We start from the raw sequence: 19525 nt of genomic DNA, 5'->3' as shown, positions 1-19525 counted from the left end.
CATGCAAGAATTGGCGGTCTTTAAAGGTTTTTTTCATATTGTTAAGTTGTACCAAAATAAAATGTTACATACAAAATGGATATTAACGGTCTGTTTGAATGTTGTAAGTAAACAGTCTTATGAACGTTATGTTTTCATAGTTTACATTCTATTCGTATGATAAATAGCAATGTAATTAATGCTTACGATTCGATTGCTCAAAAGAAATTCCCTTTCAAACATGACCTATTTATTGTACAAAATAACAACGGCAATTAAATATTTGTCAGCTAAAATTAGCAATGTTTCTATATTTATAAAGCTGTTGCATTTACTCTTTCCAAACTATACAAACAAACTAGAATAGATAGATAATAAAACACTGCAAACGACAAACAGTTGTCGGTAATTCAATTTTCAGTTATATGCATGGATGAAAGATATGTGCAGAGGATCTATCAATTTCAAAAGTGTTAGATTTTTCTTTTCTTTGAGCATTGGAAAATAATCAATGGAAGACATACTGTTACAAGTCTTATAAAATAGCTTAATATGAAATGAAAAGGCAAACAATTGATCAATCAAATAGCAGGATCTCAAAAACTATGAATTGAAATTACATTTCTTCGACTTCAAACAAACTGATACTGTCAGTTCGTCATGATGTGGTATCATTTCTTATATATATTTAAGATAGGATCTAGATTTTAGAATACAACTGTATAAACACGTCTATCATTTGTATATTATTGCAAAAAGTAGTATCTTCATTTCCCAATAGAGCTCAGTGAAATATGCATTTTCTTATCATGACAGTTCTATTTCAAGAAAAGTTTTTCCCTTACCGTTTTGGAGCCGTCCATTATTTAAAAAAACGGGTATGATAATGCACTCGTGCGACACATCATATTCATGTTAAAATCCTTTAACGATGCCAGGTTTATATTTTTTTAAGCCAGACGCGCGTTTTGTCTACACTAAACTCATCCATGGCGCTCAAATCAAAACAGTTGAAAATCACCAAGTACCAAGTTGAAGAGCATTAACGACCGAAAATTCCAAAAAATTGCGCCAGATACGGTTAAGGGAATCTATGCGTGGGAGTATTTAAAGCTTGGTGTTTCATATTTTTCAACATTTTATAAACAGTAAATTCAAAGACAAGGAACTGATATTGATATTCAATGTCAACAAAAAAGTGCTGACCATGTGGCTGGTGAAATCATCGAGGACAAAACAGTAGTGTCATCGACCCTGTGGTTGTAAAAACTCATTAAAGATACCAGGCTTATTTTTTGGTAAACTAGACGTCCATTTCCTTTATAAAGGACTCATCAGTGGCACTCCAAACGAAAAAGTTGGAAGTCCAAATCAAATACAAAGCCAACGAGCATTGAAACCGATAATTCCGAAAATTAGTGCCGATACAACTAAGCCAATCTACGACTTGGACTAGTAAAACTTCATTGTTTCGAATAGTTCAACATTTTAAAACAGTAGTTTTATATAAAAATGAATATATCAATACTATTTCCTGTCAACACAAAAGTTCTGACTACTTGGCTGATGATACTCTTGGGAATGAAACGACCAAGACAAGTGGAATAGACCCATACGCTGGTAAAATAAATTATTAAATGAACCATGCTCATAATTTTTGTACGCCAGATGAGTATTTTGTATACACAATACTCATCAGCAGAGCTCGAATTAAAACAGTTGGAAGGCCCAATCAAATACTAAGTCGAAGAGAAGTGAAAACCGAAAATTCCGAAACGTTGTTCCACGTACGGCTAATGGAATGCGTTGTGATTGAAAAACCCTCAGTGCTTCGAATAATTCAACATTCCATAAACTGTAAATTTTAATTTAATTTTTTCATTCATTTAATGACATCTTTATAATACTTTACTTGAGTAACCACTCACATACAAAAATCACTAAAAATAACCCAATTGTTCCGCGGAAACTGCGTGTAGACAAAATAACTGTTTTTAGGTATAGGCACATACCAGAAGCAGAAATAAATATCTTTTCAACCGGAAAACTTGACGTAGGGAAAGTAGCAGTGTTTGAGAAAGTTTGCACGTAGTTAAAAAATCGTTTAAAATTTGGCATGTCGAAAAAGTAACTGTTTGTCTTTAAGAGAATTTGACAATGACAAAAGATTTGATTGCAGTTCTGATTAAAGAAATAGTTAATATTCTACAGCAAAAGGACTCTAAATCAGAAAACCTGCAACAACATAGCATTTCCGAATATTCAGTTTAGTATGTAAATAAAATCATACACCAGGAAAAAAATCTTATATCGGTTAAATAATTTTTGAATATTAACTTTTGATGAAGACCATAACTAGATATATATAATTAGGCGTTTTTTAAGAAAGATTTTAAAGGGATACACATGTAGTTTACCACAGAGGTTTTTATCATATTCGTTTGAACTGAATAGTGTATTGGTAGATCGTTGGATCAAAATTCAAACTCATTTAAACTGGTTCCGTCGTTCAAATGGTCCACATAAAGAAGAATAATCAGTCATTTAAAAAACATACATGTCTCTAAAATATGCGGATAGTTCATACCAATACCTTGTATGTGGCAGGTTGACACTATTATGTCATCCAAACAATTATTCAATAACACAAATACAGTCAATATTTGAGATATTTATATATTGAATGTTAGTGAATTGTGTATTAATATTGTAAATGAAATATAATACTTGTTTTACTTTGAATTGAAAATGTGATTGATTTCGAAAAAATTCTTTGGTAATTATATCAAACAATCCATAATAGGGACAATATTGGTCCCTTAAAAAAGTTACTCACTTCACCTTATGTTTTATATTAATATTAATTTTAGCAGATGGAATTTTTTATCACCGTTTATTTCTCTTATATATACTGTCCAAACTGCTAATGGGAAAAAGAATATTATGCATGAAACATAAAAGTTTCAGAGGTATCTGAATAGACCAGTTACTCAATATATGAGTGAAATACTCCAGGTATTAGTCAGGCACCTGAATAACTGTCAATGAATATGTTTGTTCTCTTTGATTGATCGAATAATTGATTGATATTTACTTTACGCCGCATCAACACTAAATGCGATACAATGCATATCTTGTTCAACACAATTACAACATTATAAAATTTGGTTTCCGTACTGAAAACGACTGTGCAATAAACCATAAATGATCTTCCCATATGCATTAAATGATTACAAAAATGTCAGACGTAGCGACCCTTTTATCATGCGTCTCTAAGATTCAGATTTTTGTTTAATTAATATTCAATCTCTTTTTCATGTGTATTCAAAGTAGAATCGGTCCCATACTTCTCTCTATCTACAATGCATGTGTTTCTAATTGCTTTTCATTCCTCGTGCATTTGACGTTTACAGATACTGTACACCGCAAGACCTTTATTCAGTCCTAAATAATACTGTTATTAGAAGGCAAAAAAGATTTGTATTCAGAAACAATTAACATTGTAGTTGTCTTTTGTCATTAAATCAATATTTATTTATACGCTGTACGTTCGAAATAAAATGGTTGATTAATTTGTTGTGAAACGATCCTAAAGTTTCCTTCTTGTGGGAATATCTGATTTAATATAAATGATGAACACATCCCTTTGAGACAACGTATTCTGGAAATGTACATCACTTACGTTTTGTATTATCAGTGTTAGCACTGTTGATTAAAAACAAATAACTTAGTTAAAATAATATCTACATTTCTATCAATATCGAGACTGATGGATACACATTGGGGAAAACGGACTGAAATGCAAAAGATATCGAGATAAAGTGGTGTTTTATGACTCGTTGATAAGTCTGTCTATTCAAAGTTTTTTTAAATAATGTTCGAATCTACATAAAGGCTTAAGGATAGTAAAACCGGATTTGTCCTTAACATTTCGCTTTTTTAAGTTTTCTACCCCAAGATTACCTTAGCCGTATTTGGCAAACTTTTCGAAATTTTAAGTCTTTAATGCTCTTTTACTTCGTACTTTATTTGGCCTTCTTCAACTTTTATGATTCGACCGTCACTGATGAGTTTTTGTAGACGAACGCGCTTCTGGCGTTCAAAGTTTTAATCCTGGTATTTATGATGAGTTTGTTCGGTTTCTAAGGAGGAAATTCAACCAAAAATGAAGAACTGGACTTTGAAGTTCCTTTTCTCTTCTGTTCACACAAAAATGTTCTTTCAGCAATGGCCTTTGCTGGGTCTGACAAAATGCTCTACGAACTCTCTCTTATGACTACTCAAAACTATTGTATCCATTCAACAATCAAAATGGGTTTCAGAGTTACTGTAAAACATCAAACTTCAGGTGCAGTGTGAATCATAAATTGATAATAGAAACATCCAATGCTCTGTTAGATTTGATAAACTCTAAGGTATTTTCCTTGTGCAAAACTACTAGTATATAGAACTGCATGCTCTAAAGAGCCTGTGTCGCTCACCTAGGTCTTTGTGCATCGTCCGCAATGGACATTCTCTAGCATTGTAGAAAAGAATATAATTCTTGACTAAAATATCTTTCTTGTTAATCTTGTATTGTTGATAATTGTTTACTATTACCAGTTTCTCTCAATCTTCCACAGGTTTTGCCCAAAACGCTAAAAAAAGCGAAATCGTCATATAAGTACAATAACTCCTATAAAAGAGAGGCGAAAGATACCAAAGGGACATTCAAACTCATAAGTCGAAAAATAAACTGACAACGCCATGGCCAAAAAGAAAAAGACAAACAGGCAAACAACAGTACACAAAACACAACATAGAAAACTAAACACTGAGCAACACGAACCCAACCAAAAACTGATCTCAGGTGCTCCGGAACGGTAAGCAGATCCTGCGCCACATGTGGCACCCGTTGTGTTGCTCATGTCAGTACAATCCCGATGATGTCTAATTCGGTAGGTCACATTCGGGGAAAAGGGGACAGGATTATAGTTACGACAATTGGAACATATCCGTCGTCATCTATGAAACAGATATTCAATAACGGTTAACCAACTCGTGATGGCGTCCGTAAAAGTTACGAAGGCATGATTTCAATTCACCACTTGGAACTCTTGGTTTAATTGCTTCCTTGTGAGCATCAACCCTCTATCCAGGAAATAATAATAGGAAATACAAGCCCTGGAATATCGTATCAACTGGGAGATATATACTTCGTATGCAGACGCTGCTGGAATGTTGCTACATAGAAATTGAAAGTTCACAGTTGGGAAGCTGAAATCATCTCTTTTGGCGTAAAGTTTTGATTTAAACCGACCATTATTGTCAATTTCTAGGTGTAAGTCAAGATATGAGGCAGACTTAACTGTTTCTGTTGTATCCTTTGTTTCAAGTTCGATTGAATAGATGCGTTCAACATAGCCAGACAATTTTGAATTATTTAGTGAGAGAACATCATCTATATAGCGGAAAATGTGTTTCAGAAAAAAAAGTATGTCCGACGTATATTCTTTGTAAAAACAACACTAATTCAAACACCAATTTATCTAAATATGACATCACCAAGATGCTTGATTTTTAATTGATAACAAATTTGCTACTTTTGGTTGAAAGGTTTTTGTTACAGACAGTCGGATTTTCTTTGAGAACCAACTAGGCCCTATTTCTCGCCGAATTGTTTCTTTATTCATCCTGATCCTACTTAAAATTACGTTCCACTATATAATTGAATATGAACTGATAATAATTAATAATAAAGAGGCGAAAGATACCAAAGGGACATTCCAACTCATTTGTCTGACCGACAACACCATGCCAAAGAAAAACAACAAAAAAAAAAAAAAAACACACACACACACAAAAACTAACAAAATTATATATATCCCAGGTGCTCCGGTAAGGATAGATTTATCCTGTTCCACATGTGGCACCATCTTCTCGCTAATGCAGACACATACTAGTATAATGTGATGAGTTGCATTCAGTTATGGCATTGTCGAGGGAAAAGGACGAGACTGTGGTAACGACAGGCGAAGATTATATGTGGTGATTTGTGATAAAGATATTCCATAACGGTCTATCAAATCATGATGGCTCCCGTAAAATTTTCGAAGGGATGATTTAAACTTTACCACTTAAAACCATTTATGCATTACCTTTCTTGGAAGAAGCAACCCTCTACCAATGAAATCATGATAGATAACGTTAAGTTCAAACAAAAATCCCTATCAAAGACTATGAAAGAACTTTAAAGGGATGATATCAACATCAGTACTATGAACCATTGATGCAATAGCGTCCTTTGAAGTAGTAAACATATACCAATACAATCATGATGGGAAATGAAAACTCAAGCTTAAATCGAACTAAGTCTAAAATTGCAGTAAACAACACTTTGCCAGAAAGAAAGAAAAACAATATCAAATTGAATATAATTTAAGACAAACGAGATTTTGCCTGCAGTTTATTTTCAATAAGAGACAATATTTGTGAAAACATCTTTTTTAATGATATTGAAGACTTTCAAAATAATGATATCAAATTAATCTAAGAATAAGTAATGATTGAAAGGGTTATTAATTGAATTATTACAAAACTGATATACGCAAATAATGTTTATGGTCATAATTATTTGTATATTAAAGTGGATGGATATTTAATCTGGAGGAAAACGAAAAAGTAAACTAGTTTGTTGACCGGTATAGAATATGAACATCATCAGGGGAGCCACGTGTAGAGTAGGATCTGCTTACCCTTCCATAGTACACAAGATCACTTGATATTTTGGTATAGTTCGTGATGCTGAGTCCAGATTTGTCTATGTAGGGTTTTGTGTTCAGTTATTTGTCTTTTAAACCAAGCGGTTCAAGTGATGAAGTTGAAATCATCCCTTCGTAAATTTTACGGACACCATCACGAAGTAGTTGACCGCTATCGAATATCTGTCATGGCGTTGTCAGTTTATTTTTGACTTATGAGTTTGAATGTCCCTTTGGTATCTTTCGCCACTCTTTTGGTATCTTTCGCCTCTTTCTGTCTATTAGTTTTTTCCTTTCTTATTAAGAGTTTTATTTTTCTATCGTTCTTGGTCAAGTTTTTGATTCTGAGTGTTTCTAGTTAACCTTTCAGTTATCATTACTGTGATCTACTGCCACAAGGTCAATACCATCACCAATACAATCAATGTCCTCAGAATTAACATTGACGCAATAGTCGGTACTTTGTCACTGGTTTATTGCTAACATTTTGACTTTCTAAGAGTGCATATCAACCTTTTTAAAATTAAATTAAGTGAGTAGTTAAATTTTTTATCTATTAGATAACATGAATCCATAGTGACAAACATACGATGAATTTATGCATTACACAACCCGATTAAATGCTGACTAAATACAGTTATGCCTTGGATACGCTACTACTGAATCTACACACTCTTTTACATTTTTTTTTACTGTTATGATAACTTGAAATATTTCTGAATCAGCAGATGATTTTTCATTTATACTCATACATACATGTAATGCTAAAAGACTGGTATAGAAAAATCCTCAAATTTTTATGTTTAGTTTTGTTTTGATTGATTGATTTTTGGTGTTTAACTCCATTTTAATCACTATCGGATTTATCCTGGCGTTAAGCTTTTATTGGTGGAGGAAGCCGGAGAGAACAACTGACCTCCGGTAGGAAAATTTGGGATCCAATTAAGGTTGGAGTCAAACGCACATGTCACTAGCGGGGTACGAATTGGCTAATGATATTGTAGATGAACTAATTAGTCCTTTCGGCCTCCAAGGCCCCTTGTTTTGTTTTTAAAGACATATTTAATTTGTAATTGGATTCATTATCTACCAAACTACATCAAATACACTTACAGCTGTGTATCATACTTAAAAGCAAGCAAACAATTTTCTATATATTATTTACAATTGTTTTTTTTCAGCTTATAACGTATATGTGAAAGATTGAAATAAATTAGTTCAATGTTTATTCGTACATATCCGTCTTTTCTTGTGAAATGACATATTGGCACGAACTTTCTTTTTATGATAGAAGAAGTCGATATGTTGAACAACTTTGTGATGGAAAGTAAACACCATGATGTAATTCGGGAAGACGAAAGCCCTATGGTGAATGAACTAACTGTCATCATCTATTATTGCAAATCTTAGAATGGCGATTAATCATAAAACTTTGTATTACATGGATAATTTATCAATCAATGCTTCATCAGACTAGATATTCTGCGAAGGTATCTGACGGAATTTGTGTATAACTATTTTTTTCATCACTTAATAATATCTAATCTTTATGGGGGAGAAAATAGATTGGATATTAATTAAACTATGAAATGACATTATGTCTATATAATTAAACGTAGGCGTTTTTTGCACGTAAAAAAAATCATGTTTAAAAGTATTTTTATCAAAAGCGACTAGTACAATGATTTCTCCTACAGGTTTTTACAAGCACACTATTTGAAAAACTCCTGTTTCATAGACATTAGGAATTCAGCCAAAATAACGAATAAGATTGAGCAACTTACTTGACATAAAACACATGCGTGTTCGTGTCACGTGAAGTAAACACAAGAATGAATACATAATTAGGTATATTTATGTTTTTCTCGTTATCCCCAAGGGTGACTGAGGAATAGGTATATGGTCACTCGTGGTCTTCTCTCGACCGGCAGTAAAAACCTTGCCAAAGTTGGGCGTCCCTTTGGTTGTGCGGGATGTACAAGTTCGCAGTCACGTCCTGTCAGAACGCAGACGTTAAATCCGATGCCTCATGTAAAGATAGTGCCACGCTCTCTGCACGTTAAGAACCATTGCAACAACTCTTCGAGGGGTCCGTAGCTGGCCTGTTGCAAGGAAAAATTTCTATTCTTATCAAATATATCATCATTTTCCAGTGGCAGTAAAATTTTTCCCGACCTTCATCCCGGACGGCCTCTATTAATAACTTATTCATTGTATTTATTGTTAATTTGTTCTCGTCCTGAACATGCATGGAATTTTGCCACTGGACGTTATGCAACCAACAATCAATCATTCAATCTTTCTCGTTCATCGGCGCTTTTAAAAGAGTCTATATAAGCAATTTTATACATAAATCGACAAAATAATATCATGTTTCGACACCAGTAATCCCAAATCTTTTTTTGACATCGAGCTGCTTCCTGTATAAGTTACCCGTCCGTTTGTGTGACAGCAATACTTGATACGTATAGACCTCTTCTTTGTGTAACAATGAAGAAGCATGTTTTGTTAGTTAACAACTGTTTCTACTTAAAAATTCTCAAATAACTCCTTATATGACCGTAGCTTAGGTGTCATATTACCCTAGCCAAAAGAGTATGGTATGAATAAATTGGACGTATGTAGGTTTCCTTGGAGTAAACTAAAGTAAGGTATTCTGCTGGTACGACTTATTTACGAACACCGCCATTCACAATTTACTTTTCTGCATTTTGTGTATATTTACGGTCATGTTTACATTTATTGTAATGTTAAGAGATAAAAATGGCCGGTGATTTAAACTGAAAAAATATATCTCGTGAACTGCAATCAGTGACATCAATTTACAGGGATGAATAAAATAAGGAAAAGTGGTATGATTTCCAAATCTACAACTATCCAGAGACCAAATGACGTTAGCAACTATAGGTTACCGTACATCCTTCAACAATGAGCAAAAGCCGTACTGCATTACAAGCTATAAAAGGCCCAGACATGACAAGATATTAAACAGTATAAACTAGGGAACCAACGGGTTTATTTACAAAACAACAAAAGAAAATCAAGTATGATATACAGCAACAAACGACAACCACTGAACTACGGCTGCTGACTTGGGACAGGCACATACAGATTGTGTCGGGGTTAAACATGTAGCGGACGTCAAACTATTCCCCAAACCTATGACAGTAGTGTTACATCACCACATAAGTACAAACAATAAACACCACCTGTGTGTGTTATTCCCTAAACCTATGACAGTTGTGTTACATCACCACATAAGTACAAACAATAAACACGTGTGCGTGTTATTCCCCAAACCTATGACAGTAGTGTAACATCACCACATAAGTACAAACAATAAACACCACCTGTGTGTGTTATTCCCTAAACCTATGACAGTAGTGTAACATCACCACATAAGTACAAACAATAAACACCACTTGTGTGTGTTATTCCCCAAACCTATGACAGTAGTGTAACATCACCACATAAGTACAAACAATAAACACCACCTATGTGTGTTATTCACTAAACCTATGACAGTTGTGTTACATCACCACATAAGTACAAACAATAAACACCACTTGTGTGTGTTATTCTCCAAACCTATGACAGTAGTGTAACATCACCACAAAAGTACAAACAATAAACACCACTTGTGTTTGTTATTCCCCAAACCTATGACAGTAATGTGACATCACCATATAAGTAAAAACAACAAACACCACTTGTGTGTGTGAAAAGATCATGATTCATCAGATAGATACAGACACAAAGACAACTAACAAAAACATGAAAGTACCGATCTGAGAGTACTCACAGTTGCTAAAAGCTAGTTAAAAGCCAGTTGAAATCTAGTTGAAAGTTAAGAACAACCAATTAAAAATCATGTCTCCAAGACAAAAGTTCACTTTGTTCACTTAGCAATTCCTTTACTTGTCATCACTATGTCTCCATTATTGTCATTTTATGGACTGATTAACAAAGTACATAATGTATGGTTTTATATAAAAGTTTTTCACCTCTATGTCTGACATGCAATTCTGTACTTGAACATTTATATGATTTATTTGGCATTTATAAATTATCTCAGAACAACATTTACTAATTACATCTGTTTGCTATAAATTTGTGATATATGTTGTAACAGATTATCACATTTCGTTTAGGATTGCAGTATACAGTCTACAGCGGTTGTCCCATCATTCTGAATATCCATTTATTGTGTTTGATTGGATGTTGGGTTCGTTTTATTTTCCATTAATTAATCATGCACGTGTATATACATAAAGCTATTGAAAATGATTAGTGAGCAACATTACGGTTCAAAATTTGAAGCAGGGTCTGCTTACCCTTCCGAAACACCTAAGATCACACTCGTTTTTTTGTGGGTTGTGTCTTGCTCAGTATTCAGTTTTATATGTAGTGTATTGTGGACTTGTTTGTCTATTTGACTTCGTTCGTTTTTGCCATCGCGTTGTCGGTCTTTCCTCGACTTATGACTTGTGACTGTACCATTGATATCTAAAGCCAAAGATTTTTTTTTATCGAAAACCCGAGCAACTAATGCCATGGTGACAAATATTTATCTGAATGAGCTTAGAGTTGTTACAACTGCCACTTTATGAACAAAATACTTAATGTGCTTACAGTTTGCAGATTGCGACGACTCTATGTATATTATGCCTGTGTAGCAATCAGTTTCAGATTCTGTAATACTTTTTTTCGATTCATCAAAACTGTTTCAATGGAAAAAGTTTTCAAGTTAAAAGCTGATTGATAACAAATGTTAAAAGAAGTTAAGTCAATGTAAAATTATCAGTGTTTGTTGTCAAAGACAATGCTTCTTAAAATTAGTGTGATACAAACAAAACTGATCGTTATACAAACAATAAAAATTTAAAGAAATTTCGGCTTGTTTTTGTTTTTACAGGATACGTCTGGTGTTTATTTTTGTGGAAGTTTATGGTCCATATGTTTTCAATATTTCATTTCAAAGACAACATCATCGTATACAGTATTTCTTTTCTTACAAACGGTAAATATTAAGTGGGAATACACTGTTACCTAATTGAAATAATATTATTTTTCTTCAAAATTTCTGAAGTAAAGTGACTGGTTGGTAACCGTATTCAATATAATCGGAATCTGCATTCATCATCCTAAAATGACTAAAGGTCAAAATCCTGAAATATGCGCTTTCTAAATCATTGAAAGCTATATATCATTTTTTTAATTAACCATAATATTAAGTTGTAAGTTAGATATACCATATCGAGCTAATGTCCTCATGGGATAGTATGTAATACTTTTGTTTTCAAAATTTCTAAAATAAAGTGACTGGTAATCGTATATTATGTTAATGTAATTGGAATCTACATTCATCATGTTTTATCCTAAAATAAGATCAAATTCCCGAAAGATCCTCTTTTCTAAATTATTGAAAGCTGTATATGGGATAGCCATGTACATTTACCATAATATTATGGTGTAAGTAAGATATACCATATCGAGCTACTGCCCTCATATGTAAATATGTATCTTAAATCTAGAGGTTTTTCGGATCATATTATTAACTGCTGAATCACTGGTCACTTTAAAAAGATTGCACTTTTGCCTTCTGAAAGGCATGCGTTGGTACGATACCTTTCACCTACCTGTAAATAACTGTAAATGAGTTTAAAGTGTTTAGGATCAACTTTCTGTTCTATTTCAAATATTTCTATACGAGTATGTAATACATTTAGAAACCAACCAAACAATTCTGCAACAGTGAAATCCGTGCAGGGGATAAATTAGTTAAATTCTTTTTTTGCAAGGTAGAAGCTCTATCCTTATCGCTTAAATAATCATTAGGTCCTTTAGATGCATTTCAAAATGTGTAATCGTTTAATGACAATATTATTATTCCGACTTTTTATTGTTGTCAATAAACCTTATTTCCACGTAAATTTAATTTCAATTCTTATTTTAAGCAAAACTCTGGAGGAATATGCACCATAAAAGCTGAAACAAGTACACGATTCCAATTACCGAATACAAAAGTATTAGAAATGGTGGATATACGCCAATAAGACAACACATACATAAAATACTTCCGCTGAGGGAAGAACCAGTACGTCTAACATTGCTGGGCTAAATTTCAGACGACGTATGTAGAAATTGGGGTGTAAGCTCTGTATAACCTATGGATATCCGAAATGTAGATAAAACTTTTTGATCTGTTTTGAAAAAAGACTAAACAAGTACCGAAACGAGTAGGTACATTGTTAATATAATTTGCCAACTAAAAAAACCAGAGAACACAATAAGACAAATTTGCTGATTACTTTTGCTAGCAAGCAACAATACTAGCTTGGAACTTTTCTGAAATGTGGGAATATAATTCATCAGGTTCGATAAGAAACGTATTTGAAAAATGTCAGATACTAATAACGATATCCTAGCCAGAATAAGACAGATTTTATATGAGCACACTCATTTCGTGAAGATCGATCAATTCATTTTGAAGCCTATACAACTTCTACTGTCACTGCACCAAACTTGTCTCAATATAACAATGCATATGCACACTTATAGTTGATATTTATTATAACGAATATCAGTGCAGAGATTAAGTTGGTATTGATGAATGTCAGTGTTCTGACTAAGTTCTAAGTAAAATTGAATATCAGTTTATAGCTAAAGTTGACGCTTTGAACAGTCTTGTTCTTGCTGTATGATGTGATCACATTAGTCATTGCAGGCACCGAGAGACTATCTAGATAAAACCCCTTTTAAAACACTCTGTCCCTTTAATGTATTGTTTCATTTCGCTTTTAAAGATAAAGACACCTACTCTGGTTAAAATACAGATCCCTTGTTCATGCTTACAGCTATATTTTAAAAGTTCCTAAGCTTGATAAATGTTTTATTACAACTTCGACGTTAACTTCCGTTGTCAGAAGGAAAGATACTAAATTATGATATATAATTCTTCATTGTCTTTATAGAAATACATCAAACAACTGTATCCTTTGTATTTCATTGTCTCTAGCTGCTGGTATGCCATGATAATCATGCCAATATATAAATAAGCAATGTTCTCTAAATGTCTGGCAATTGTCATTTTAAAATTTAATTTATACATTTCAACTTGAGTAGACCTTATAACCACTGATAGTAGACCTAACAAAAACAAAAACGTGTTGTAACAATGAAAAGCTCCTCATAATTTCTAATGAGAATTAGTGCTCATAAATAAACAGGGTCGTTATAGAAAAATTTACGAAGATAAAAGAAGTTGTAAATTGTGTTCTTTAAAGTCAATTGAAGATAAAATTCATTTTCTGATTGAATGTCCAGCACTCGAACAACAACGACAAGTAATGTTAATAGATTCTTCTTTAAAAATATGTAATAATTTCAAAAATCTAAATAGAAAAACCAGATTTATTTTGTTTCATAAAAATATGTAATAATTTCAAAAATCTAAATACAAAAACCAGATTTATTTTGTTTCACTCTTGTGAACATGAAGAAATATGCAACACTGTGGCTTTAATTTGTTATAAATGTAATACAATAAGAAAACAACTGCTATAGTTAAATCCATATTATCATAAGCATTATCAATATTGTTTTTATTTTGTAGTCATTATATGTGACATGCCCTTTATGGGCCGATAATTGGTTTCATGAAGTATTTGTATATTCGTAAGATGTATTCTTTCATTCGAACTGTCAATATCCAATTCAATAATGATACAGTAAACATACAGTTTGGATCAGTTCTACTCTCTTCAGAAATGTTACAATAATCTGTCATATAACTGATATATTCAATTTTAGATTAAGGCAAGAGCAGTTTATCCATGTTCAAAATTTAAAAAAAATCAATTGAAGAGACAAATTAAGGTAACAAACAAAAATTGAGAGATTGCATGTACTCTAAAAGGAAGGAATTAATAGGGTATTATGGCACAGTCGGGCATAGGACACACTCTGTCAATTACAGATTAGACGACTATTCTAGTGTCTTAAGATCTAAGACTGCGAAAACACGTTACCAGTGAGTTAAGACTCAGACAGTTTGTATCAGTCAACCTATTCGATTGATTTGATTTTAAGTGTTTTAACGCCACTTTTAAGCACCGCTTTTGGGCTATTTCGTGGCGGCCAGTTTTTATTGGTGGAGGAAGCCGGGGTGCCCGGAGAAAACCACCGACCTTCGATAGGAAAACTGACAACCCTTGTCAATTAAAATTGGAGTCGAGTGCACCTGCACGAGCGGGGTTCGAACTCACAACCTCAGTGTTGACTGGCTAGTGATTACAGTAGTAACTACTAAGACCACTGGGCCACCGAGGCCCCTCAACCTATTCGAAATGGTGGGCGTAAGACTTATGCAGTGTTGATTTCAGTCAATACAATTCTAACCTTGAACTGTTCTACCTTAGAACTGTTCGAGTGTAGAATTGACATAATCAGTTCTTGGGTAGAGCAGCTCAAACTGTTCTAGAGTAGAATTGTCCAAGACTGTTGTAGGGTAGAAATGTCAGAAACTGTTCTAGGATAAAACTGTCCAAAAGCTTTTCTAGGATAGACCCGCTTCTGTACGAAACTGTTCCAGGAACTGTCAGGAGAACTGTTACAGTTCTCCTGACAGGTCTAGAGGATTTAAAAGAGTTTGGGACTGATCCCTTCTATATGAAAAAAAATTGTTGGGTGTCTTGTCAGATGGAACATAATCATGTCGGTTTTAGAAATTATGCATCCTGCGTTTCTTCCATACTAGTCATTAGATATTTCAACTTCTGGTTGTTACATATGTGTAACTATTTATATTTTTTTAACGTTCAGGGGTCATATTCATATAAAAATAAGAAGGTAATCTATGCAAAACCTTAACCGTAAAGTATAAAAGACCCCGTAATGACAAATTTAAAACAATTCAAACGGGAAAACTAGCAGACATATACAGCAGCAAACGACAACCACTGAATCACATGCTCCTGACTAAGGAAAAGTACATACAGAATGTGGCGGGTTTTAAGATGTTTGCTCGATTAGATCGACACAAAGTACATAGAAAACCCTAACAAAAACTCAAATGACAAAAGTACAGATCTGAGAGTACTCGCAGTTACTGAAAGCTAGTTCAAGACCAATAACAACTAATAAAAAATCATGTGTCTATGACTAAAATATACACATTCATTCACATATATAAATGTCTATGTAACCAGGTGCATTGTTCTTCCATACAGGTTAAACGTTATGGTTTAAAAGTACACGAATGCATTAAAAGGATTAATTTTGTTAATGTTATATCATAACTAACGCACTTAAAGCTATAACATATTTTAGAAAATATATATATATATATATATATATATATATATATCATGGAACTAGTTCGAAATAAACATGTCAGCATGCTACAATATACCACTAAACAAACCAGAGGGGAATGCGTTTTCTTTACACATATAATATGACAAACTCAGCCAGCTGTATGATTACCTTTTTACCATCCATTTTATTACATAGCCACCGGGTACATAGTATGGCGGAATACAATTGGTTAACACTGTTTGAACTTGATTTGTACGAATCAAGAAATGATAATAGGACCTCGAAGCTAAAACTGATATCTCGGTTAAAACTCAGACAATAAATATCACATGATGTTGTATTTCAACAAACAAATAAAACATATAGAAAAATGATATTTTCACAAATTCGCAATGTGTCATATTGTAAGCGATTTGAACTGTTAAGTAAATCAAATATTCCTTACCTCCACGAAACAGGTAGTTGTTCATCCGTGTTTAAAGAGGCAAGATTAACTTTGTATGTGCAATAGTGATGCTAAGCCATGTTGAAAGCTAAGCTAACTGATATAGAACACATATAGAACTGTCTTTTTCAAGCTAGAGTAAAATGTTATTCATAACTAACAGATTATGAGCACAATTTATCTAACGTTTTGTAGCTTGTTGTAATTGATTGAATAAATAAAGATCCATCTGGGATACAAACTGAATATAAATTATGTATTTGATTGTAATACATAAATGGTATAGACCATGGTATGATGAGAATCGCAATATTATGTAATGCTAGTAATTAAAAACATTAATTTAATAATTTGTGTGCAGATGTATTGTTGGTTGGTTTTATTTAAAGGTAAGCAATTGTGAATATTTTAGTCAAAGGACTATGTTTACGGTTGACTGAATTTACGTCGATCAATGTACATATTGCACAAAACAATAAATACTACATAAAAAAAAACAAAAAAAAACACAGAACGATAAAGAAAAACTCCTGACAAAAACTCGAGGAAGTAGTTTTTTTTAAAATAATAATAAGGAATTCACATTCTTTCTCAAAATCTGAGGAATTAAATACAACTCAATTAGCTTGAAATTTGTTTCGAAAGTAGAAGAATTCTGCAAATATTTATTTTCTCTATGGTGAAATTTTATTAATACTGTTGTTATTACGAGGAAATTAACTAAAATGACTGCCTTGAGAAATAACTATGTATATTGTGTTTATAAGTCTTGTGTAGTGTATGCCCTTATATTTTACAGTTAGGATTGTTTGTTTGTGAGAGAGCTGTCTGCATCTTCCATTATATTAATGTTCTATTTCTTTTACTGTACAATGTAATTTGGTCTCTTGAGAAGAGTTGTCTCACTGGCAATCAGACCACATCTTCATATTTTTATATTAGTTGAAATGTATGTATTTAAAACATTCTTTCACTCCCCGCGACTGATTACCGGATATCACAAAAACATCTACCTGTGCAACTACGGCCTTGATTGTTTAGCTCTTTGTCGAGCCTGACAAGTGAAGTAACCTAACTTTTCTAGTATCGTATTATTAAACTGGTTTGATATCAATTCAGATTAATATCTTCCGCCATAAAAGAAATCTACACTTCAGATCATATTGAAAATTAAAAAAAGGGGGGGGGGGATACATTTTGCCTTGCAACAGGCCACCTAGAGATCCCTCGAAGAGTTGCTGCAGGAGTTATTTGACGTGCAGAAAGCGTGGCACTCACTTTCAGTACATGAGGCATCGAATTCAAAGTTCCAATCCCGGTTGGACGAGGCTGTTAATGTATACATCACGCACAGCCTAATGGACACCTTCCTTCAGCTTTCTGCCAGAGGGGAGAAGTTCAGGGATTACCATATTTCTATACCCTAGTCAACCCTTGGGGTTAATCCTTCTGGAAAAAGCGTGGATGAATTGTTAATAGTTAACAATATATAAGCATAATTAATCACATTATAACCTAAATTTGATGTTTATAAAATAACTTTATAATAACATCGTTATGACATATTGTGAAATTCTATTGACGTTTAGATATCATTAAAAATATATAATGTTGGTCCAGATATTTTATGAATGTAAAACCTATAAGATTTTTCTGAGTAAGAGCTGCAAGTGTGCTTCCCTACAAATTCTTTAAAGGCTAAACTAGAATTCACAAATGAAAAGCTATATGATTAAAAAGGTCAATAAAAATAATCAGAATTTCCGACAGAAATAATGTAGCTATTAAAGGTAAGGATAGTTGCATTTGAAAGAAGAGATACATTTCACACTTTCATTCAAAACCATTTGATTCAGATGACTCATTCCTGTGTTTCACAGCTTCATTTACCATTAAACATGACATAAAACTATTCTTGCTGAATATAGCTACTATTTTTTTTAAGCCACTGGGGTGAAAACATACTATTAATGTCTAAAAGGACGTACAAAATTACGCGTTTACGTACAAATAAACACAGAATTGAATTAGAAGATGTTTTTTTGAGATCATGTAATGGCGACTTGTTTATAATCATCGTTATTAACTGATCTACGATGTCTGATCGACGTCACTTAAATGCTTTTTTTATAGCCTGTCTCCATTATAAATCGCTATCCAATTGCCTTATAGTGACCAGTTTAATAAGACTTAGATTCTCATGTTACCCACTATACACCAGTAGAAATGATTGTTTACAATAATCCTAAATCACAGTCGTCTATCACGTTACATTATTAATAGTATGGCAACGTAATTTTGACTTTCCATTAAAAGGTTTTCAGATTGTTTGAAAAATTCAACTAAGAAACGGTGATATGTGAAAAAAGGAGATGTGTTATGATTGCAAATGAGACAACTATCCACCAGACTCCAAGTAACACGATAAAGCTTATTTTAACAAATTTGAAAAATATATCCCATATAAAGTATATTACAATAAAAGCCAATATTATTTGAGGGAGAGATTAAACTACATAATGTTTACTTCTTTCTTTTGCCAGGTTGGACAATATTACAATTACCACACTAGTAATGAATTTTAGTCTTAAACAGACATTTTGATCTAAACAGCATCTGGAAAGTCTGAAATTAAAAACTTTATATCTTGTTAAGAGTTTCAGTTAATGTGCAGATATATAATATTTGTAGTAAATTCAGTACTGTTCAAACACTTTGGTTACCGTCAGTTCAGTACTGTTCATTACCTTTTCAGACAATTCAGTATGTTTTTGCTTTGTACGGTAAATAACAGCTACGGGACAGCCCGAACATAGACTGAAATAACTTCTCAAAGATACCAGGTTTATAATTTGGTGTGCAGATCTAATTGACTATAAGCGAAGCGATTGTTTAACAGTACTGACTTGACCACCGTGGATAAGTCTGAAAATTAACTGATAGACTGAACATGACTTATAACCTTATTGTTCATTTTTTTAAGATCTGCTCAGCTCAAATGACCCTTTCAGTAACTGTGTCCTATTTCTTATTGTGACATTTT

At 33.0% G+C, this 19525-nt stretch overlaps 1 protein-coding gene across 2 annotated transcripts in view; it reads right to left on the bottom strand.

Moving 5' to 3' along the window:
• LOC127734397 (pyrokinin-1 receptor-like) overlaps positions 1-16734 on the bottom strand; it is a 92812-nt gene extending 76078 nt beyond the window's left edge. The window contains exon 1 of one of the 2 annotated variants that reach the window (XM_052244247.1): positions 16483-16734. The gene's annotated coding sequence lies outside the window, so the exon portion shown is untranslated. The remainder of the gene's footprint in view (positions 1-16482) is intronic. The other variant, XM_052244240.1, reaches the window with a different exon arrangement.
• Between the last annotated feature and the right edge of the window lie 2791 nt (positions 16735-19525).

The sequence above is a fragment of the Mytilus californianus genome, unplaced genomic scaffold (assembly GCF_021869535.1).
Source record: "Mytilus californianus isolate M0D057914Y unplaced genomic scaffold, xbMytCali1.0.p SCAF_3, whole genome shotgun sequence".
Classification (NCBI taxonomy): Eukaryota; Metazoa; Mollusca; class Bivalvia; order Mytilida; family Mytilidae; genus Mytilus; species Mytilus californianus.
The sequence above is the reverse complement of the archived record's forward strand: the minus strand, read 5'-3'. Positions and strand labels throughout refer to the sequence as shown.